The 24,085-nt window shown below is 44.8% G+C and overlaps 1 protein-coding gene and 1 long non-coding RNA gene across 4 annotated transcripts in view; one reads left to right on the top strand and one right to left on the bottom strand.

Moving 5' to 3' along the window:
* The window catches only part of LOC120808720 (uncharacterized), a 151,897-nt gene that overhangs the window by 114,384 nt on the left and 13,428 nt on the right, over positions 1-24,085 (top strand). Inside the window, exon 7 of one of the 3 annotated variants that reach the window (XM_078082734.1) lies at positions 6,107-6,185. The exons of 1 other annotated variant lie outside the window; for it this stretch is intronic. The gene's annotated coding sequence lies outside the window, so the exon portion shown is untranslated. Of the gene's footprint in view, positions 1-6,106; positions 6,186-14,535; positions 14,659-24,085 lie in introns of those variants that run through there. One more of the 3 variants, XM_078082735.1, reaches the window with a different exon arrangement.
* LOC144383737 (uncharacterized) lies at positions 11,752-14,380 on the bottom strand. The gene is made up of 2 exons (XR_013451150.1): positions 14,288-14,380; positions 11,752-12,302 (listed from the first exon to the last, which is right to left on the bottom strand). It is a non-coding gene; the product is annotated as an uncharacterized LOC144383737 (long non-coding RNA).

The raw sequence follows: 24,085 nt of genomic DNA, 5'->3' as shown, positions 1-24,085 counted from the left end.
TGTACTGCATCAGACTTCTAGTGTGCTGAGTTTTTCTGCATTGTCCCTTTGGACATATCTAATCAATACCTTGTTATCTTTTATTGTGTCCGTTGCCTCCATCTCCTCTCCTGCTGTGTTTGTGCAACATGTTGTGTGTGGGAAACCCCGTGTGCCGATGATTGAGACCCTGTCATTGGTTCAGAAGGCACATTTGTCAAACACATGTTTGCCGGCAGATGCTGTTGCTAGGTCTGCAGAGGAAAGAATGTCTTGTTGACTTCCTTACTGGGTGGCTCATTTGTTTGTCAGGGTACTGTGACCCTTGACCCCCGCTGCCACCTCCTGCCTCTCTCGCTGCTGCCTGTTAACGTGAGTGTGGACTCCCTGACGGCCCTCTCGTCCCCACACTGATGATGCAGGCGGGATTACTAGACATGGAAGCATCACCTGCACAGTAGTCTTATAAGCAAGACTCCTGAAACACCCGCAGTGAGATTTAGGTTTAGGGGGAAAGTAACAGAAGAAGTTGTTTCATTTCTTTGTATGATTGATACACATATTTTATATTTTCATAATACCTAACAAAAGACTATTAATGATTACCTCCAACGATATACGGCAACTACCCGTCGAGAACAGTATCTAGCTCAGTGTCTAAGGGGCTTCATGATGGCTGTAAAGGTGGTTTATTATAAGCTTAGCTGGTTCTGTTCGGACCAGTCACTAAGGTTTCATAAGACGGAGGTTATTCATCCCTTAATTCCCATGTTGAGTGAAAGGATTACAACTTTCGGCCGTTCTGTCTCACGACTGATGTCCACTCGCCCTCGACAGTGAAAGCTGAATTTGGACGTAAACCTGGGAAGACAGACACTCCTGTCAGTAGATTAATATGCCCGTCATTAGTGTGACGGTGTTACATAACTGCTTTTATGTCTTATGAAAAAGGATACAATGAGTTTATGAAAATGCATGTTATTGATTAAATGTAATGGGGGTTCCATGGCAACCACTTGAACCAGCTTGTCTCCAGCACACTGCCAAACCGTGTTATTTTCCTTTCAAATTAGACTGAGAGCATCCATCCAAAAGTAGATTTAGCTTTTTTTTTACTTCCTCTCTCCATCTGTAGGATTAGAGAAAGAACTGGTGGAAAGTGGCGCTACTTTAGCAAAAACCCCAGTATTAAGAAGGGGAAAGGAAATACATTTTTTTCTTACCCGTTCATAAGTGAAACGGAGTAAAATTAGTGTTGAATGTTACATAACAGATACAATGCATGACAGATTTAGATTTTATTTGACAGGTTTCCCAGATTTGCTCCCAGTTACTAAAACTTTGAAGACTTCACAGTTGGTGGTGAAGCTTATATTTTTCATATAAACAAATAAGAAGCCAAACGTTAATATCATAGCTAAATTCCAGTACACAATTGAAGACCTGTGTTTATTCTAGATTTGCAATCGTTACAGATCTACACAAACTTTTAACAGTGTTTAATACTGTGTGCGTGAGTTTTGTCAGTTTAAGGGTGATGTTGCAGTCACATGTCTTGTATGTTGGTGGAGGGGCTGCACTCCTATCCACTTCTGCATCACGGATCAAAGGACTGATGATGGAAACATCCACAGCTTTCTTTCTGATTATGCATGACTTGCACTATGATGGTTGGCTGTAGTTTGAATGGACAAATAACCTGTTCATCATTTGGGGTCCAGACATTGAGGGCTCGGGCGATGGCGGTCAAAACAGACAGTGGAATTAGCTGTGGGGACAAATTTGAATTGATTATAACACCTATATTTCATATTATGAAGCTGAACTGTTAAACTGCTCTAACTCGCTCTACAGAGCTGTGTCCATCTCTGACTTTTCCCTGCATCCTCTATGGTGCCCGCTGCAGCTGGTTACACTCTTACTGGCCCCCTATTGCCCCCACCAAGAATTAGGCCTGCGGATAATATCTGCAGGCTGAATTTTCTTAAGATGAGCAGATTTACTGCAGTGAGATGAATAACACATGACTTGCGGGAGAGGAGAGCCCCTCTGGTTTCATCACTTCAGCTCTTTTCTCGTCCAATTCTCTTTTACTTGCCTCTCTGTGTCCTCCTCTTCAAACAGGACCCATTTTATCAGGTCTGGTCAGGTATATGTGCACACACCACTCACTGCATTGTCAATGAGCATTATTGAGTGCATTTGCCTGTTTGTGTGTTGTTGAGTACATTTTGTGCATTGTCGACAATGAGTCCAAGTACAAGCCAGGTTGGAGGCGGTACGTTGTGTGTCTACTGACAAATAGCGGTTGGATCGGGCACCACGTGTTTAGCAGACACTTTATCCAGGCAGAAAATCGCCTGCTCTTCTGCTCCTTCTGCTGTGGGAATGCAGACGCAGCAGCTCTGATTACTTCTGACAGTGACAACAAGAACAGGCTGCCGGAGAAGACTTTCTGAAGGCCTCTTCTTGCATCTGCACAGAAAGGCAGAGGAATGAGCCAAATGGAAGAACAAATTGATTGTTTCCCTCCCTATTTCTTTGCAAACGCTTTCGGATGTAGACGCTTAATTGTTGATGTTGGGATACGAGTTACAGTCATTGACGAGAGTTGTTTGATATCAGCCTTTATTGCTGGGACTTTTTAATGTGCTATGATCGAAGAAGACAAAAACAGACACAATGTATTTATTCTGCCCCATTCTGGGTTGTGCGGTGACATCAGGTCTTTCAGGGAAATGGAAGCAAAGGAAATCACCAGTAAATTATAGCTCAGGCACATCCCCAGACACCTTGGCCAGGGTCCTGGAGCTAAACAGCTTTAGGAACGCTTTCCCTTTCTCAACCCCTTTTCTGCTACATTCCTGCTCTTCCCCTCTCACTCCTGCGTTGCGCTCCAGATGTGGCATTGTTTGGACACATTTTGTTTTGGGCTCAGGCCGGGAGACCTGTGCGGAGTCTGATGTCATGCTCTATTTAAAGGGAAAGTCATGAGAACTGGGTGGAAAGGGGTGCGCTGTGGTCCCGCTTCAAAGCCTCTGTCTGGAACTACTGATGATTGTCATCCACGGCACGGCAATTTGTGTCATGGACAGATGACCACATTCATTTGAAGTGTTGACTGACATGTCGTTTTGAAAAGGTTCAGAGAGGAGGCACCACTTTTCACAAAAGCAAGAAAGATGGCGTTTTCTTTTGTTTTATCTTACATCGCCTACTGGTTTACTCAGATTCACTGTTATTTGGATTAGTCTGCGTCTCATACGAGGAAACTAAATCCGGGTTTTATGTGAAACTTGATACCATACTATGGAATAAAAGGAAGATCCTGTCAAATGAACCAATAAACGTGTTTCTTTATGGGGAGATAATGAATTGTTTTATTTCTGTTCCACAGTATGTGGGGCACGCGTGAATAGTGTAATCTGCAAAACTGGAATTGGAGAAAAGAATAATTCGTGTTTTCTTCGTACGGCGTGATAGGGATGGGATGTTCCTGAATGTCTGAGCTTATTGTGCATTCTCTCTTTAGACCATCCTCCTAGTGGAGAGTCAGTAGCAGCTGACTATCAGGCTCCACTGTTAGATTCCCCATGGGAGCTCTGCCTTCAACACTGTTTGGCCTTCAAACAGATATATTTGCCAGGTCCTCTCTAGTGTCCCTGGTTCAAACAGATATAAGCCGTAACCCTGCTGAATATTTCCGGTTCAAACGGGCATGTTTGCCATAACCTCATCCCTCACTGTTGCCTCTTTGTTTGCTCAACGAGTTCACGAAGGCCTCTCGGCCCTTCAAGAGTTCAGGAGTTGAAAGCTGGAATGACTTGAAGTGTTCGCAGACAATAATCACATTTTCTTTCAGTTGCGCACACAAAGTCACACACACACACACACACACACACGTATAAACGCAGAGAAAGGGAAAGCAGCATTTGAAGGACGTAGTCAACTACCTGCTTCTGAACGTCCCTTTCTCTCCCTCTCCTCCTCTCTCTGTCTGTCCCTCTAAGGCCTTCCATGATAGATCCTTCAGGTTTGAAGGTTAAACTGTCAACCTATGACAACAGCGTCTTGAATGTTTTTAAAAGCATTGCTTGCCTCACCTGTGTGGTATGAAGGCCTTCAACATAACGCCTGAGAGAACGAACGTTTCGTTCTCTCAGGCGTTATTTTAAAGGATATTTAAGGAGCTCCTCTCCAAAGAAGTTGGCAATGCAGATACGAGTTTTCCCACCTTTGGCAGCCCATATATAACTCTTGTACTCTGTAAAGTAGTTGACAGTAGTTTTATATAAATGCAGATGTTTTTTGGTCTCTGGTGGGTTTCTCTCAACTTGGTCTGCATTAAACACTTGGTCACACGCATGTTTGAACATCCGCATTGGCAGATACACAAATAAGCTTTTGGATATTTTTTTTATATATATATATATATACATATATATTTACTTTGAATTCTTGTAAACAATGGTTCTGTCTCATATACACACTTACACACATCCAGCACCCAGTTCTTCCTCCAGTTGTAACGGTCCGTGGGAAAGCATAACAGTTCAGTCTTAGGGTCAAAAAGTTAAACACATCTAGGTGATCAGTGCTCCTGCTCCAGATTCTGTTCATGACTTTGTGTTTATGACTTTGTGTTTACACACCGTGCCATCAGTCGCACTATTGTATACACCCCACACCCATCCTCAAGCCCACACAGCTGGACCAGCCAAACATTCACAGGGCCTGTTTTAAGGAAGAAGTGCCTGTATGTATGTACGTATGTATGTATGTATGTAACCGCCCAAACAGTTAATTAACATTCATACACACTGAGAAACTAATTCTCACAGAAATGGACATTTACTGCTTGAACCTGCAACTCTTTAAAAAGGATTTGGTTTCACACTACAGTGGATCGACATGTATTTGAGCTGTAAGAGGAACATGAGCTAAAGGACTGAAGATATATAGTCACACAATGTTGAAAAGATGCGGTTTATTCATAAAATCTGCTTTTGCTTTTAAAGGTTGACACACTCACTTTTTATGAGGCTCAACCGGGTCGCTCTGCTCCAGAAATGGGAGATCTACATGGGTGAAGTGACGAGGTGGAGTAATGACAAACCTCAGTCTAAATTAAAGTTAAACATTGTCATTTGACGGGAGTGTCAACCTTTACTCTGCCCAGTTTTTCGGCATTTACATGTCTGTATCAGACTCTTTTCCTCCCGTTTCTTTTAAATTTAGCAAAGATGTAAATACAAAGTAAAAGGAAAAGAGAAAACTAAATCAGATTCATATTCATATTCAATTTACCACTCAGTCACTTTTTGCAGGAATCAGGAAATATATCTATCCAACAGCAATAAACCTTAAAAATTGCGCTGGAGGAAGTTTAGCTTCCTGCCACAGCAGTATCAATCCTGTTTTATAGCATCACACTGCATAAACATGAATCTTGAATTGTTGGACTTTACAGAATGGTCCTCTTTGTCAACACTGCTGACTTTGTTTGTGTATGTTTGTGTGTGTATTTCAGTCAGTTCTGAGACTTCTGAACTTTTAACAATTTGTTGGGGCTTGGACTCCATCCAGCCGTAGTATCGACAGGGGCCGGGATGCGTGTCCCCCTCCCCCTTTGGGAGTCCACACACTGGTGGTGGTGGTGGTGGAGAATAAGTTGCTCCACCCTTTCGGTATGCCAGATTCCCCTGCGGATTGGAGGTTTCCGGGGTTAACGTTGACAGCCCTGACGCGATTGGTGCCTCCGCCCCCAATCAGCTGATGGCATACGCGCACAGACAGCGGGGCCCCCGAGGGCGGCCATTAGCTTCTCCAGTGCCCCTGACTGAATTTACTACAGGGGTACAGGAGAATGTTGGTGCCCACCCCTAGCACAGTAGTGTGTATCTCATTTGTGTAATTACATGTGTCCTTAAACTGCTAAAGAGAGCAAAGGCATTTGTTATGTGAGCCATGTGCGTGTGTGTGTGTGTGCGTGCTAATGGGAGACGTTCAAGCAGTGGGGGACTCAAGGAGTGTGGCTTCATCTGCCAATCGGTTTGCTCCTGGACAACCGCTGAGGCTTGAAAATGACAACCGGTACTAGAGACATGTGTGTTGTGTACCTCACCAGGTCCTGCTTGAGACCAGGACAGCTGTTGCCTTTTTGGCCCAGAAGGAGGATCAAAAGCGCCCATCTTTAGCCTGATCTGGTGAGTGGGCTTGTGCAGCTGCTCTGAACTAACAGTGCTCCTCTCTGTGAGCCACGCTAATGTTACAAATAAATACAACAGATACACAGAGAGTATCATGGAGGCGGTTGTTTTTACAGATTAAAGGAGTGATCCACTCACAGCAGGCCAACAATGGCCTCATCAGTGTGAGGTGCAGAGGGCTTGTGCAGCTTTGGGTTGTGTGGTGTTTATGTAGCCCTTGGAAGGCTGTCCTGCTGCATGTTAACACAGTGTTAGATCACCGTATGCCAATAACATTATCATAAGGATGTTGACCCTGGAAAGCTTTGTATCGACCAGATGCCTTCAAAAGTGTCATCATGCCATCGCTGTGCAGGGTAAATATGTATATGAATACATTTAAGAAATAGCTTGTCCCCCTTCCGGCATAAAACAGACAGAAATCCTGTCGATTTACAGAGTATTACAGCATTACTTGCATACATGTGGTTAAGCACTTTTTGAACTTGCAGGATTTTAGAATTCAGTTTTTAAGCCAATTTAAAAAATGTATAATCAATAGTATTTTGTTTTATAACGACACTAGGAGTCCTCAACTTTACACATCATTATATTTGGATCCAGATCCACTGAAAGAATACTTCTGCCTATGATTTCGAGAGACTCTCCTGGATGAGACTGTTTTCTGAAGGAGGCACAGCTCCAGGTATGTTAACAACATAAACGCTCTGGAGCTCTGGAGCAGAAAGGCTTTTACTGGTCCAAGTCTGAAAAAGGAAACCTTAGGCTTTCAGGTTTTTCCACAATAGAAAGCCTAATAGGCAAATCATCGCCTGGTTCTCAAATGCCTCTTTCTGTGAGATGCTTTTATTTGAGAAGCTTAAACATATTGAAGGAGCTTAGTTGTCTTGTAAACACAGGTGTACACCTGAGAGTGGATCTAGGGAATCCCCTGGACTGTCATGCTATCAGCACAGGGCACCGATGTTATCTCATGGCCCCCCGGCTACTGAACAACTCTCTCTTGTCCTCAATTCACACGCCTCCGGCAACCGATGCTGCAGGGAAAGCCACCTCGTCCAAGTCCTTTTCAAACCCTGGTGGCTCTTTCAGATGCTACAGTGCCACTGCGGTCCAGGTACCCTCTTTTGACTGGAATGGTCCCGGCCCGGCACGGCCCGGCTCGGCGAGGGGGAAAGAGGACGGTGAAGAGGGGAGGCATTACTATCGAGTTACCTTCTAACTACAGCCAGAGACTGGGCCGCAGCCAGGACTGCCACAGGACTCTTCGTATTCCCCGAAGGCACTCGTGTGCATTCAGCTTATGAAATAACATGCTTTCTCTCAGATATTCTATTTCACATAAGTTATTCATTATTGCCGACATTTTGTTTTCCATGATTGAGTGAGATGAAGGCGAGGATAAGAATGAGCAAGGGGTGGCAGGGTCGTAGTAAACCAGTTGTATATATATATATATATATTTCTGATGGAGAGCAGCTTCTTTCAGCTTCTTTTTTGGCTCGCCATATGTTTTGAATAAATTATGCCACATTGATATTTTTTTTTACGTGTTATTGACAATTAGCCCAAATGTGGTCCTTGTTTTCTGACTGCAGCTCCCAAAGCATCAATAAAGTATGCTTGAGAAAGAGCAATTTGAAGTGGTTTTATGTGCTGTAACCCACCAGAGGGCTTTGTGATTGCACTTTGTTTTCTCCTTGGGGTTGTCTTTCTCACTTTCCCTCCCCATGTTTTTTTTCTGACTCTATTATTTCAATATCACGAAAGTTCATGGGAGAAAAACCTTCCTGAGTACACAGGGCTGCAGACAACTGTAAACAATCAGTATTAAACTGTATTTCTCAATCTGGGATTTTTCTAGACTGCTGGTTTTCAACTGAGTTCCCAGGGTCCATTGATCAAGCTGTGATGAATGGCATTAGAAAGCTCTCAACAGAGCTGCTCTGTCACTTATTATTCAATATCTAACACAGAGCTTCAACTCACGATTGCCCTTGAGTGAGTTTTAATGAAAGATTTCCTGCTCGGCCCCTGCCAGGTCGTATACCACGCAATATTGCCGCTCCTTCAGAGCTCCCTCCTTTAAAAAAAAAAAAAAAGGGAGAAAGAAAAGCTGCTATGCTAAAAACAGAATATTTTCAAAGGAACAGGATCATATTTTAGGTAACAGGAGCTGTTTCCTACTTTAGACCCTGCAATGGGTCAGCCAGAGTAGGACTAGTAAAACCCAGAGGGCCGTGTCCCCCCCCGCCCTCCTCTCTCACCTCCCCAGTGAAGGCCAGAGACGAGCTGGGCCACATGTTGGAGGAAGTGTGTGAGCGTGTGAGTGTGTATCCAGTCAGGAGGGACACTTCAGCCCAAGAAAGGAAAACGATGACGTAGGCTCGCCCGTGCCCTCCCTGACTCCTGGATGAAGCGTGAGGCCTAATTGTACCTAATGCAGTAGTGTGAATTGTTCTTTTAAAACTATTTTAACAGTGTGTGTGTGTGTGTGTGTGTCATGTGAGGAGGGCTGCACTCGGGATGTAGTTAGTAGTTTCTGTCGGCTTCTTCACCGGTTCCTTGATTTGTGACAGTGAGCTGAGGACTCGAGCAGACTGAAAAGAACTGAAGAGAAAAGCCCCCACAGGCTTTCTCTCAAATCATGTCAGCGTTTGGAAAGGATGAGTGTGTTGGTGGTGGGGGTCTGGTGGAAAGATGGGGGGGGGGGTGTGGGGGAGGCAACACATGATCCCCCTCAGAGATGCTAAACTCTATTATAGACCGAAAGAGAGGGAAGAGGGAGACTCTTTACAAGGACGATGAAAAACGTTTCACTCTGTACAATCTAAAAATAACCTCCCGTCTCTGCCGACTGCCCACTGGGGCGGGCTTGTTAAAGCGTCTGTCTCCAAAGAGTGAGAGAGAGCGTCAAAGTGCTGCAGAGTAACCGACAAAAAGATGAGAATGGAGGATTCATGTTGGAAAAATGGAGCACAGGTGGGAGGCAAAAAACGGCGAAAAGAGAAAGAAAGAGAGCCGGGGAAACGTGGCGCGACGGATGAGTCTTTGAGGGGGTGAGAATGAGTTCTTTTGTTGAGATGATTAAACTCAAAAGGTTGTCGACGGTTGGCCCCCTCACCTCACCGGTCGGTCAGAAGAGCTCAATGCAATTACACACCTATTTGACCCCCAACGCTTTTGTGAGTCTTGCTGCCGCAGTAAAAGCTTCTAGAGCTTGGAAATATGGAATAACAGGCGACCTTTTACAGGCCCTGGTGGCATCGCCCTTTTCACCTCACAGGCCGTGAGTCACAGAGTCAACCCGTTCTTCAAGAACGCTCCTCTGTCTCAGCTTCTGTAAGCAGCTCAGCCCGATGTGTCATCTCATCTGTGTGTCACGGTGCTCCGCTGTTCTTTTTCCCCCTCACGCCCGGGAACGTATTTTGTAACGGGGGGGGGGACTCGGTTTGTTTTCAGTAGGGAATGGGATTTTTGTGATTCACACATGAGAAGCGTTTTGAAAAGAATGGAACGGGTTCTTAAAGTACTAGAGGTCTCTGGGATGTTGAGAGTCTCCCTCGGAAACTAAAACAACCTTTGTCCTCACTCACTAACATCCATCTGCCGAAGGGGAGTGACCTGTGGGCCGCACACACGCCCATGGTTTTGTATTTCTGAGCAGCTCGGAAAACAAATCTAAGACGGTCTCGACCAGGTGGCTTCACTGCGCTCATTCCACGGTAATTAGTTTTTTACCTCACGGCACCCTCATTCTGACCTAGAGACCCAAGTTCTCAGCTTGTTTGTTTTAGAAAGGTTAGAGGATTGTCCTCACGGCCGCCTCGGTTCCCTTTGTTCCCACACACGCTCTCACACTGCCATTGGCAGCAGTTAATTATGGATATTCAGCAGGGCGACAAAAATGGCAAAGCGCTGGCTGTCATGTACACGACCATAGAGGTGCTATTACCCGACATAGGCAATTAACAACATATGGACTTTGAAGTCCAGAGCAAGATCAAACCAATATAATGAAGTCACATAACTTATAAAGGTCTAAGTCTTTTTACTGCTGTGATGTCATTTTTCCTACTCAAACGAGGGGCGCTAAACCCCCCGTCCACCATTACTTTTTTATTTTTTAACAATGGAATCAGCTGGCCATCTGTGGAGAGATTGCATCACTGAGGTCATTCAAGCGGTAGAAGTCTAGGAGAAAAAGAAAACAGCAGAGAACTGGCTGAGCCCTTGATCGACCAAAGGCCATTCATAAATTCCTTCTTGATGCAGCCAAGTGCACAAGACCTGGTGATGTGTGGACTGTATCCCTCTGTAGTTACACCCTTACACACACAAACACACACACACACACACACACACACACACTAGTGTCCTCTTACGTTCTCTGGTGGTTCTCATTGCTGCTTTGAGGAAATGTTGCTCCGCAATCTTGCCTTAAAATGATTTCCTTTATAAGAAGACAGCATGTTGTGGGTAAGATGCTAGATTTCTTTCCCCCCCTGACTCTTTAAACCACCTGAGAACAGAGAGGTGTTTTAGCCGTCGTTAGCTAAGCTCGCCGAAGCTTTCAATGTTTCAAATCCTCTCAAGACTTTACGACCTAATTTTTCATTTTAATTGCCCCTGACTCCTCTGTATGCATGCACGATAGCGAGGTGGTTAGAGGACACGACGAAGCTTCTCTTCAGAGAAACAACATCACACAGATGGGAATATGTTCATTTGTTATTCTTCTCCTGGAACTGTTGCATACATGCACTCCTCCACATAGTTTTCAGTGCGTGAACTTTCAATGCCTTTTTTTGCTCAAACAAAAAGAAGTTAACGTCTTGAAATTCTTTTTCTGTTAGATAAAGAGGACATGTTATTACAACCCTTCACTTATGTCATGTCTGCGATATGCAGCGGTTGCATGCAAAAGAAGGCTTAAATGGATAAATGGAAGCGGAACCAGAAAATAGGATAAAAATACATATGAACAGATTCATACTGATTCAAATATTTATTATGGTTTTTCCAATTATGGCTCATACATCTGATTGCATCCTTGAAAGAGATCACAGTGTTTTTTCTTCCTCACAAAGCCCCTAAAGACCCACAGCCCCCAGATTAACGGCTTTCCTGCTGCCCCAGAGACGCAAGTTCTGCCAAGACAAATGGTTGGGCACGCGATGCTGGCATGACCAATTGAAACGAGGGCAAAAGGGCAACAGACCAAATGCGGCCCAGAGCGGCGTTTGTTCTACTGTAGCTGCATGAAGAAATCACTGGGACCACAATACTTGGCTGAGAGGTCAAAGGTGCTGGGTTACGGTCCTAGCTTGTCCCTCTGCCTCAGCCCTTTAATGGACTGTGACACGGCTTCCGATCCCAGCAGCCTGGCCAAATGGTTTATTCATCAGAGCTGCTCTTGGGTGCTATACTAGCACATGTTTTGCGCATAGAGGTTGACGTATAAATAACAAGGTTGCTATCCCGACCACGGCCCCTGCAAATGAAAATGTTTTCATGTGATTGATGTGAGTATAAGCTCTGAAAGCTGCAAGAAACTGTGTAGTACTTTCACTGAATTTATTTCATTTGTGTCATTGATTGTGAATTTACAAGTTGTGACAAATGCCAAACATCATTATCACCGTATTCAGAGAAAAATATAAACAGAAGGCTCCGGTTCAAAACAGCCCAAAACTGCGTCATTCACTGCGTCATCTTTGTCACTGATTTATTCTGATTTCAGTAACGATTATCTTTTGTCCTCCCCACCGGTCCGTTGGCCTTCAGTGACTCATTTTTTTGTGTCCTTTCTCTACGTCTAGCCCTGGCAATTGTCGACACAATGAGAAAAAGTGAGCCTGTAACTCATTAGTCATTCTCAGATTAGATTTTTCTGAAATGCATGTGCAATGTGGATCATTACGCTCGCCTCTCACACACGCGAATGGCATGATTGCTTCCGTGCATTTGGAGGTCGAGACGGGATCGTAGGTAGTTGTTTAGTGTGAGGAAGCAGGAATCACGTTGAGAAGCTTGGTCTTGAACACTCAGGTTTTCTTGTCTGTCTCAGTCACAGAGGAGCAAAGCGCTTGAGCAGATCTAGAGGTGCAGCAGCTGTAAAAATAGGAAGCAGAGGGAAACTATGATTCATGTGTCGGAGGAAAGGAATTACTCCAGGTTGAAAATACGTTTTTGCTGCACCATGAAGTGGATCCAAATGATGTGCACGAGTCAGGCCTTATCAGTCAGTTCCCACGGTAACTAAGAGGATGGAGTGTAGGAGAGACCAATTTGATAAGGGCACAGCTGTGACTTTAGGCCTTCTGACAGTGTTTACTTTTTTTCATTCTGAATAACAAACTCCTAGACAGATTTGGGATAAATCACACTTATTAATCCTCTGTCTTTTACAGAAAAACATCACCAGCAGGAATAAGCTGTGTTGCGTTTTTTTAAATGTTACGTCAATAATACTATAAACCAATAATGCTATTCAGTGCCACTGAACTGGTACATTTTTCTATCAGACGTGGGCTGAGAATAAATTCCAAAGCACACAGCATTCTCTTTGGGTCGCTCTTTGGCTCGGCCGGCTGTTTGCCCCACACACACACACACAGGCATGTGAAGCCAGAGAGGTTGGGCATAGATGAAGCACAGAAGCCACTTTCACTATGCCGGCCTCCAGCAGTCGTCCCCAGTGAGCCTGAGCAGGTCTGAGGTGAACAACGTGAGACCCGCCAGGTTCTTTGGTTTGTTCCTCAGACTCCAGTCAGCCAATGGCCTATAATAAGGGCTCCTGTTCAACGCGGCGTAGGCGACGGGGAGAGTGGAAAGTCATTTACAGCAGCACGGACTGACTGAGTATGTTCGTCAACCAGAGACCAGTCCTGTAAACACAGGTTGCATTCCATTAGAGACGCTGCGATGCCTCAGTAGACCTCAATCAATAACAGCAATATTGTTTCTGACAGACCGTATTGATTCAGCCTTGAAGAGAGTTGAGTATCTCGCTGTTCCTTCGCATCAGATGTCGACTGAATCCATTGAGCGTAATCCTGTCCTTCTGGTTGAATTGAACCTATGTCGTCCACGTTTTTTGGACCCGGCAGTGATGTTGCTGAATCAGTGGATATGTTTGTCTCAGTGGTGCTGTCCTGTCCGGCATAGATTAGATCAATACTGGAGTTGTGTGGTGTTGGGACAGCAGGGACTGGATCAGTACTGGTTCTGTTCCAGCCACCATGGGTTCCTTGCTACAGCCTCTCACTGGCTGTATGAATGGCTTCTTGCAATGGCCGTACAGAGCGTCATTCTTCTCACCCTCATCTGAGGCTGACATCCGAGGGGGAAGCCCGGGGAGCCGGCGGGGCAAATGTTTTTCTGTCCCCCTGGTAGGAATGGACGTATCGGGTGCTGTTTTAATGTGTTTCAAGTAGAAAAACAAGGCAGTGTCCTATGACTGCAGATAGAAATGACAAGGACAGTAGTGAAAGACTGTGGCTCTCCCCTCGCAGTATACAGGGAGGGGGGGGGGGGGGGCGAAAACATCCAGTCCAGTGACAGACTCATCATTAATGCTGTGGGTTTGTTTGTCTAAAGAGTTATTTGCCCACTTTGCGATTTCCCCAAGAGTCTGACATACACCTGCCCCCCTTTCGCCCTCATTGGTTCCCTCTTTAAAAAGTCCAACTCCGAGGGGGTGTCCACCATTCCCAAGCTCCTGTCCTCGCCACCGATGCCCGGTCTGGATGGGACAAAGTGAGCATTCCAGGAATAGCGACAAGACTCCAACCCCCCAAACCCACCTGCTCCCCCCCCCCCCCCCCTCCCCTCCAGACTGGGACAGTTTACTTTCCAGCCTGTGAACATTCTCCTCGGCACCTCTAACTTTGACTGTGTGGGTTTCATGCGGTAACTTTTTATACGAGAAACTCATTTAGACTCTTTTACCCACGAAGCAAAACAACACGTGTTGGCTTATCAACGAGACGTCCTTTCATCTATAACCCTTCCTCATCTCTTTCACCCTCGATACGACAAGACAGACGCCAGAGGCACGGCGGCCCCAGACAGACGTTAACACCAGCGCGTCTCACCTCCCAGTCTGGGGGCAGCACTGACACCAGCTCGCCCGTCCAGCACCACTGAAAAGAGGAAATGAGCATCCAGTTGATCACACGGCCTCATAAAGGGGAATATTTGTGAATTTTTAAATAAAGCCATCCTGAAGCTGGTGAGGGAGCAGCGAGGAGGAGCATTGGGGGAGAGGATGAATAGGGTCCTGTGCTCAGCCCCTCGGTGGACTGAACCCCTCTGTTTGCGCTTTTTTCGTCCTCGGCACACAGGGCCGCCTGTGAGGAGTGGGTCGGAAGCAGGAAGTGGTTGTGTAAGGCGATCTGCAGATGCAGCACAGAGCCCCTTTTCAACGGCAGACACCTTGGTCCTGTTCTGCACAGCGACACATCAGGTAGTCCTCCTGCTGCAGCCACAGCAAGACACAGGCCACGCCCACTCGTGACCACTATGCAGGGGGAGAGGGGAGAGATGAAAGGACAAATAATTGACAGGGGACAGAAAGAGGGGGAACAGGGAGAGCACTGCAGGAAGGGGATGGAGTACAAGGAAAATGATAGCGTATGCTCGTGCTGCTCGAGCCACTAATCACATGATGAATGATGTTGACCGGAGCGCTGCTGATTGCCAGAGTTTTATCCATGAAATCTTCTATTAATACAAAGCCTGATGAAAATGGTAATGTGGTTATTAAAGTGAAATCAAATACATGAGAGAAAGCTACTGGTGCAGAGATGCTTGAAGTGCGTAAGTCCGATAGAGAAAAGCTGCTGTTTTGGATCTTAAGTGGATCGGCAGTCAGCACTATAAGCTCCAGGGGCCGGAATCTGTCTCCTCTCCGCTTGACTTCCTTTCCGCTTCCTTATGTCTCCCCTCCCTCCCTCTTGTGGTCTTTTGGATTCTCGGGTGACCTAATTGTCGTAGGTGAATTGCTGATATATCTGATTTCATATTTTCAAACTGCCCACGATCGTCGTCCCCCCCGTCCGCTATCTATCTATAGTTTTTACAGCTGCAAATATAAAAAGGGCCCCACTGACAAAACACTTTGTTTAAACACTGAGAGGGATTATGAGGCACTCCAACTTGTCTATCAGTTTCCACTTCATTGTGCTTGAATTGTCTATTTGATTTTGAGCGAGTTGTATACCACCTTGTCTCCCCCGCAGTGCAAAATATTGACACATGGGAAAAGGGAAAAGTTTAGAAGCCTGCTGAAATTTCACTAAATGACAGTTCTACTAGGCTTTACCTTTGAATGTGGCTTTTGTTTGAATAAGGTTCATTGTTATTGTTTCCAGGCACAAATTTAGGCACAAATATGCTGCTGAAGTCAACCAACGTGTCGGTGGCCCCAGAATAGGAGCCATTATTTAATAGTGTTTGTTTGGGCAAATCAACTTCAGCATGTACTTTGACTGCCTCTATTAATGTAGAATGTATTGCTGAAACCGCAGTTGCCTGTTTGGATTGTTGTGACCAGTGTTGGGTAAGTTTCTTAAAAATCAGTATTTAGTTACAGTTACTAGTTACTTCTTTTAAAGGTAATTGAATTACTTACCAGTTACTGTGTATCAAAAGTAATTAGTTACTCTGGAAAGTAACTTTTAAGTTATTTTTATGTCTGCTTTTTAAACACAATAAACATATTTTTTAGACCTATTTATTATCAACAGGGCAACAGGCCTGCAAATCAAGCAGTAGTACAAAATTCCTTTTTAATACTTAACTTAATACGAAATAACCGTTTCAGGCATTTGCCTGAAGGCAACTGACTCGACAGTTGACAGGATGCATCTCATCTTCAACATACCGAGCAATCAATCTATTCAGCTCTGCCCGGTTTATCGGCTGCACTGCGGTCCGTGTAAAGTGGAGCTGTGGTTGTTTGCGTGGAGCGGCGCCTGCAGCATCCGCAGGCCTGCGCTCTTTCGCCATGAGCGACGCGATGCTGTTTACGTGCACGTACGGCGACTATTCTGTGACACACAACGTTTGGTGGCAACAACTATTTTGTGCTGACAGGCAGCTATTTACTTACTATTTGCCGGCCCTCCGCTTCGCGTCACAAATGCGAGTAACAAACTCATTTCAGTAATTGTAACTGCGTTAATTTATTTTTAAAACTACTTTGTTACATGCTTGTTACCGCCAAAAGTAGTGGAATTAGAGTAATGCGTTACTTTTGTTACTCCCAACACTGTTGTGACATAGATTGAAGTGATATGGTCAGATATACAAGTGAGTCCCTGGCAAATCGTTCAGCTGCACTGAGTCTTTGACCGTCTGCTCAGGCTTTGAGAGCCGAGACACAACAGAGAGGAACACAGACACGGAGAGAATTCAGCTCCTTTTGCATGAAGGCAATAAAACGAAAGCGATGAAAAGAATGCTTCCCAAACCACAGTCCCACTGTTTTGTCGCTATGTATATTTCTGAATACTATGTCACGCGTAGACACATGCTACTTAGGAAAGCCTGAGTCGTAATTAGGTCATTTGGACATTTCCCGCGACTATTTAAAGGGAGGCAGGCAGGGTTGAAATAGGAAAATGCTGGTCCTGACTCACGCACACTGTGCCTGGAATTCCCTCTTTAGTCTTTACCATTGGCCACAGGACTACTGATTTTGGCATTGGTACAAATTGGATTTAAAAAAACAGAGGGGAGAAAAATATTGCTAAACGTTTTTCTTATTTTTTCCTTTGCTACCTTTTCCGCCCTTTTCTGGCCTTGCGTACGGGAACAGTGCTGGGGAAGGAAAGTACTCAATCCTAAAACAGTTAACTCCAAATAACCTCAGCCCCTGATCTTATTCTTTCAGTCAAAGGTGTTGCTCTCCATGACTGTCAATCATGCGCTGGTTCCGCTAAGGTTCCTTCTGAATCTTCTATAAATGTTTTTACTTCCTGCCAACACCCCCCCCCCCCCCCCCCCCCTGCTCCTCAGTTCCTGTGACCTAATGCAGAACTGAAGATATTTGCATGCATGTGGGTTGGAGAAAGAAAAAAAAGAAGGGAAAAAGTAAATAGGCAAAATAATGCATCTGGCACTGTAGTTTGAATCAGACGGACTTAAAAAGGTGGGAGTGACGATGACATTCAGGCCCGATTCTTCCTCTGCTCGTCCCTCCTCGCATGTTTTGCAGGTGTTTCATTTGGCAGACATCCCATTTAGATGGTGATGTGAAAAAAATGTCTTCTCAAAACATCTCATGAAGAATGAGCTTGTTACATTTGCCACTGTTAAGTGATGCATCTATGTAGCCCAGCTTTTCCAAGGTTTAAGAACGCCCTCTTCCCCAGTCACGTGTTAGAACTTGATTGTCGGTCCCCTTGTCTCGAAGTTAAAGCATTGAAACCTCCCTGTAAATCTTACAGGAAGGTTCTTACAGGAAGGTTCTTACCTAAAGGCGAAAGGTTAGAAGTGTGGCTTGCTGGTATGTTGTAGACCACACAACCACTAGCCTGTCACTCTGTTCAGCCTTAAAGCATCTACAGAGTCACTGCTGAGTACATGAGAAGTAGACCAACCCAGGTTGTCACATTGAACAATATTTTTCTTCATGTGTTCTGTTTTTAACATGTAACTAATCAATAAACACATAGAATTACTGTAAAACACCAGCTTTGTGCCACCTTCAAAAATTATTATCATTTTTTAGCTTTTTAGACACCACGTCCTTAATTATGCTGCAGAAACAGGAGCGTGCGTATTACTAAATACGTTTTTTCCCCATGGATGCATTACGTAAGATATGATACGATAAAAGAAGCTTCTTCTTATCTGGGGTTCGGGACGCGGGGACCCAGCGATCTCCTCCTCAGCCTGCCTGTGCACGTTTCTCTTAGGTGTGTTTGCTCCTTGATTCATGGAGGCTGACAGGTCAGAAAGAAAAGTTTGAGTCCCCCCCCCGGGCCGCTGACGCTAACGCTGCCTGTGCAGGCCCAGTCTCCTTTCAGCAGTGGGCTCGAACTCTTAATACTGCCTCTGGCTTCCGTGGTGTAAAGAAGATGTGAATGTTAAGAGAGCAAAACACGCAGTTTCTACAAATATATAAAAAGCCTCCTCCTAAAATGAATTAATCCTGTTGGGATCGTGAAGCAATACTTGTGGACGCTATTGAATGACAATGGCAAACTGGGGAATTACAACATTCATCTCATAAATCATGTCATGATTTATTAGATGAATATCAAGTTCATGATGAAGCTAATATGCTCATGTTGTCCCATGTGGGGGGGATGCGTGAGCTCTGAGGGTTGTAAAGATGAGAGGGAGAGAAAATATGCAGATAAAACTTAACTTTGTCCAGGCTGTGCTTTTATAATGATGTGATTTGGATTTGCATTCTTTTACATAAAAGACCAAAAGAAGTTCACTTTAACACAGCCAAGGGTTCCAACTGTCTTTTGCTGGTTCTGTTCTCTTTACTATTTCTTTCGATTCAATTTGATTTATTCCGGGTAGCCCATAATCACAAGCCACGCATTTGCCTCAGAGGGCTTTACAATCTGTACCCATGGAACATTGTTCCTCACATTGCAGGAAAGCTAAATCTAAAAGAAAAAACGCTTTAGTCGGGAGGAAAAAACAGATGGATGGACCGAATTGCAATAAATGGCATGTGTACAGAATGATCAAGGTAATGGATTAAAAGCATGTGACAATAATGCTATAATAGTTTGCACAGTAATGCTAGAAAAAAACAATAGCAGCAGTGGATATCATAGAATAATAATGGTAACAAAAGCAACAATATGATAGTAGCAGTGTGTGTCTGTAGGGCCTGGGCAGTCCGGAGAAGAAGCAGAGTTAGCTGTGTGATGGGACATGAATTCATATAGAAGGAGATAGAGAAGAGGGTGTCATCAGGCGGTAGGCAGGACCAGGGTTCGGATATGACCACAATCCATGGCAACCTGTGGCTATGAATTTTGAACTAAATATTTTTTGCAATCCACCAAATCCAGATTGAATATTTTTGACTCCGTGATCACATTAAAATGTCACCCTTTGCTGTTTACCTTGTGTTTAATCATAGCGAATTCAAGCCGTCTCCTGTGGTGATATTGGTAGAGAAACCTTCACCTTCCAGATACCTAAATATTTGTCTCCGGTACAGATTATCTTCTTAAGGGGTTGAACTCAGCGTGTGCTGTCGCTAGGCTTAATATTCACTTATTAAAATGTAAGAGCGCAGTCTCAGGCATGACCACGATAATTAAGTTTGAGCTTACAGAAGGATTTCATTCATTAATCCATGTCCCATTCCATCTAAAAGTGTATTTTACATTCAATAAAACTGTGTTGAATTCTAGAGGTAATTAAATACTTTGGCCGGGACAGAAGAATGGACAAGAAAATATTGATACGTGGGAAAAAGGAAGGCAGGAGGTGTTGTGTTTATATGTGTGTCAGGAAATTTTGTCTAGCTTGCCATTTCATTAATATCCTGTTCTACTCGGTCATGTTTGAAAGTCTGTCACGCACGTTGACTTTTTTGGAATAGTCACACAGGTAATACTCTGACGAGCAGAAATAAGGGAAATTGTGTCAAAAAGAGGAAAGAAACACACACAAAAAAAAGATTCCTTCATGTTTGTGGAATGTCTTGGTTAGCAATATGGAAACAGACAGAAGTCCAGAATCCAGTGGTTAGAAAAAAAATAAATAAAAGAAAAAACTTGTCTGAGAAAGAGGAAAAACCTGGGGGGCGGGGGGCAAGGGGAGCCTCTGTAATTATAAACCAAAACCCCCTTAGACAGACACACACACACATGCACAGAGACACGTTCAGAGACAGTCAGAGACACACTCACACCACACACTTCTTCCATCATCTCCACTGCGCAGCTAACCACAGTGGGTGAAGGGGTGGGCTTGAGCGCTGTGGAGGTAGGGAGGCACGAGCATAACAAGCCTCCTTCAGTACTGCGCTCACTGTTTCGTTTGAAGTGCTCCGGCGTCGGCCTCTCTGGCATCGTTCAAATATTCAGAAGGCCTCTGACAAAACGTCACCAGTGTGGAGGAGGACAGATGACTCATTCACTATCTGTAAATCATGACTTGAGAAATTAAGTTTGTACACTACTGACAGACCACTGCTGTTCACACGTCTACGTCTAGAGCTCGCGTATAAATAATTCTGTGGCCGTGGAAAGGCCGTGAAAGCGTGCTGGGCCCTTCTCACGTCACTGGCATATCTCTCTCCTACTCTGCCTTTCGATGCACATATGAACGGGGATCTTGAAAGCAAATGCTCGCATAATGGCTGTTTCCAAAAATACAGATGAGTGGGCAGGCTCGCTGGCTGAGGATCTTGGCGGCTGTCCCTAGCGTGGCCCCGGGCCAGCCGCTCTCGCTGTGCACGTTCCCTCTGCTGGACCAGCCGTGCTGCGAGAGGTGTGAGGCGAGCAGTCAGACAGCTTTTATTCTGCCACCTGATACCCCACCCCAACACCCCTCCCCCCACCCCCTTCCATCCCCCTGATTCTACAGGCTACTGGGCTACGCAGCATACCAAATATACCCCCATTTCACTTTCCGACACTGGCCCTTCAGTATTGTTTTACGCCGCTCTGCAGCGGCCTTCCCTGCTAAACTTATCAAGCTCATTCTCTCTCCTCTTCTCTCCACCACGCCTGAGCTGATCACCCCGCATCCTCATCTGTTTCTTTCTTTCTCTCAGCGGTCTGAGACTATCGCGTGGTGATATTTCAGTGAGCAAACATCTGGAAAAGCTGAACAAGTTGGGAAATTCCTGCTAATAACAGTTATTGATTTACATTATTATAAAGGGAGCCATTGTTAGTAGTAGTGGATTGCTCGGCCTTCTGTCCCCCCCCCCCTCTTGGTCATTGTCTTCAGGACAGAGAACTGCTCTATAGGTAAACTTTAAGATTGTCTCCTTACAGAACAAACATCAGCAGAACTGTTGAATAGATGTGTAGAAAGAGATCCTAGTCTTTTGAGGGAACTCATTTTGAGCAATATGGGGTTTATTGCGGGATTTGGCCTCTTGCAATTGCAAGCTTATTTTGTTAATATGATGAAACTTTTAGAAATAAAATGTTACTTTAAGCCCCTTTTACTCACTTACTCATCTCTGAGAGAAACCAATACCTTCCCTAATAATAGTAATGAAAAACATTCTCCATTTTTGTTCTAGTTGTGCACCCGCACTCACACAAACAGACCAGTCACACAGGATTTGATATCAACTTGTGCCATGCATGCAATTATTTCACCACCACACTGTCTTTATGCGTAGTCCAAAAGCAGTTTATACTTTTAAAGATAAAACAATTAAGCGGTAACAAAGGCGCCTTGGTATGTGCAGATTGATACACGTAGGTCTGTGTGTGAGGACATTGGCGCAAGGGAAATAATGAGCTGCTCGTGGTTGTAGAGGAAGTGGACCAAGTATCTGTTATGGATACGAGTAACCCTTTGCTATTTGTAAACTGACAGCTGAGGCGTTAGTGCTACTTCTGTAAGGCCCCTGTGATCCTCATACTGAGCTTTCCATTGCCGGAGGCATTCAGCTTCAGCCCCAAACCTCAGCGGCAGGTCTGGGCAAATACAATCGAGGCTGTGATGTATGATTGTTACTGTTGACTCCTCTGGTCTGGGCCGAGCACATCCTGTAGGAGATGATGGCAGGGTCATTCACAACAGTTTCCCCACTGGTGGCCGAGAGAGCTGCAGACACTCCAGCCTTCAGATTCTCTGGAGGTATAGAGGGGATGCGATTTTTCACAACCAGGCCTAAACCCAGCCAAGTCTCGGCCTCAAGCCTCCATCTAAACCTGCTAAATATCTCTGGGGGGGAGGGGGGTTACCACAGGATGAGATTCATGGCAGAGAGTTATGCCTCTGGGTGAAAGTGGATTGTCATATCTCACTATTCCATTTGTCGGATGATGTCTTGACACATTGGCGCCAGATCCTCAACAGAAACATACACAGAAAATCAATCAGAAGCAATGCTATGGGCTAAGCCATTTTGTTTGATGGTACTTCTCCCTCTGTCTCTGAGAGGAGGTATTACTTTTTAAACTGTATTCTCTTTCGGACCATGTGTCTGCAGAAAGAGCCCCTCAAGCCTCCTTCAGTCCGGTCCAGTGGGGCTGTGAGCTCGCATTTACACTGTAAAGCCGTCAACGCGCCATGCAGTATGCCATTAATCGGGCATCTAAACACATCCTTTGCTCTGCCTTTTAATTGTTAAAGGGACTATTTTACGGGGATTGTAGGTGGTTTAGGCATAAAGACCTGATTTGTGTATAGTATCATTATCTCCCTTATAAGCAGCACTAATGTTAATGTCAAACACTCTTATTATAACCTCAACAATGAGTTGATTAGATTGGAGCTGCACAGAAGGAATCTAGGTGTGTTGCAGAAAAAAAAAAAACATCTTCCTGGACTCCAGCAGAGAAATGTTGATGAATATTTTTTAGATAACTTCAGTTTTACAGGTGCTACAATGCATGAATCATTTTGCTTTGAGACTTCAGTTCAAACTAGAGGTGTGGTGATTAGCTGACAGTCTTTTTGCAATAAAGGGACAACCTTTCTGCAGACGCTTTGCCCTAAAACATTGGGCTGTAGCAACGGAAAAAGAGAAGAATAATGAATTCAATCAAAAATGCAGAGAGTAGCAATGCTAGCAATTTTGATATAAGTCAATTTTTATAATACACTGGGTTGTCAGCCACAAACTAATCGCGAGGCCCAATGCAAAACTTAAATGTGCCAATTTCATACATTCATCCATTGTCAAACCGCTTATCCTGCACACAGGGTCGCGGGGGGGCTGGAGTCCATCCCAGCCAACTTCAGGCGATAGACAGGGTACACCCTGGATTGGTCGCCAGGGCTACACAGGGCTACACAGAGACACACAACCACATTCACACTTCTACGGGCAATTTAAAGTCCCCAATTAACCTGATCCCCAGAGCATGTCTTTGGACTGTGGGAGGAAGCCGGAGTGAACCCACGCAGACATGGGGAGAACATGCAACATGCAGACTCCACACAGAAAGGCCACTGGGCGGAGTCGAACCCAGGACCTTCTTGCTGTGAGGCGACAGTGCTAACCACCACACCACTGTGCCGCCCACAATACCAAACTAAAATCTATCTAAAAGTGTTTACCCCCTTCACATTAGAGACCCATGAAAGCGCCCTAGAATCTGAAAGGAATGTGTTTTTCTCAATGTCACATTAGCAGTGTCCATGGTACCCTGAACAGAGACCTTATACCAATGACGGCTGTCCAACCTCCAGGCTTCGGCCACCATATGGGCCTTTAGTAATATCCAGGGGAAACACACAAGGAGTTGGGATGGAAGTCTTGTTACCAGGCCTAGAAATGACATTTTGGTCCCAATTCCAAGTTTCATCTGGTCCGGCCTCAAACGAAGCAAAAAGGCTGCTTTTGCTCAGGGCCAAAGTAAACTGGGATCTGAGAAGCTGTTTCTAGGATCCCTGAGAAAAGGCCGTCAAAACGGCTGACTGACTAACACCTGATGTTCCTCCATGATCTAAACCCGCAGCCCTCTGTAGCAATGGAACACTGTGGCATTGTTGTGTGCCTGCTCTTAAGCAGTATGTGATTCATTTACTGGCAGTGCTTTTGGATCTATGTATTGCATTTTCTCATCATTGGCTTCATCATTTCTAGACCAAACTGTTGTCTCTGTGTGTTTGTTTGCATAGAGGGTTTTTACTGCGATACAGCCATCAATTCAATGTTATAAAGAGGGGGCAAAAGTCGCATGGCAGTGTATATACTTTTTGGTAATGTCTTA

The sequence above is a fragment of the Gasterosteus aculeatus genome, chromosome X, assembly GCF_964276395.1.
Source record: "Gasterosteus aculeatus chromosome X, fGasAcu3.hap1.1, whole genome shotgun sequence".
Lineage (NCBI taxonomy): Eukaryota > Metazoa > Chordata > Actinopteri > Perciformes > Gasterosteidae > Gasterosteus > Gasterosteus aculeatus.
The sequence above is the reverse complement of the archived record's forward strand: the minus strand, read 5'-3'. Positions and strand labels throughout refer to the sequence as shown.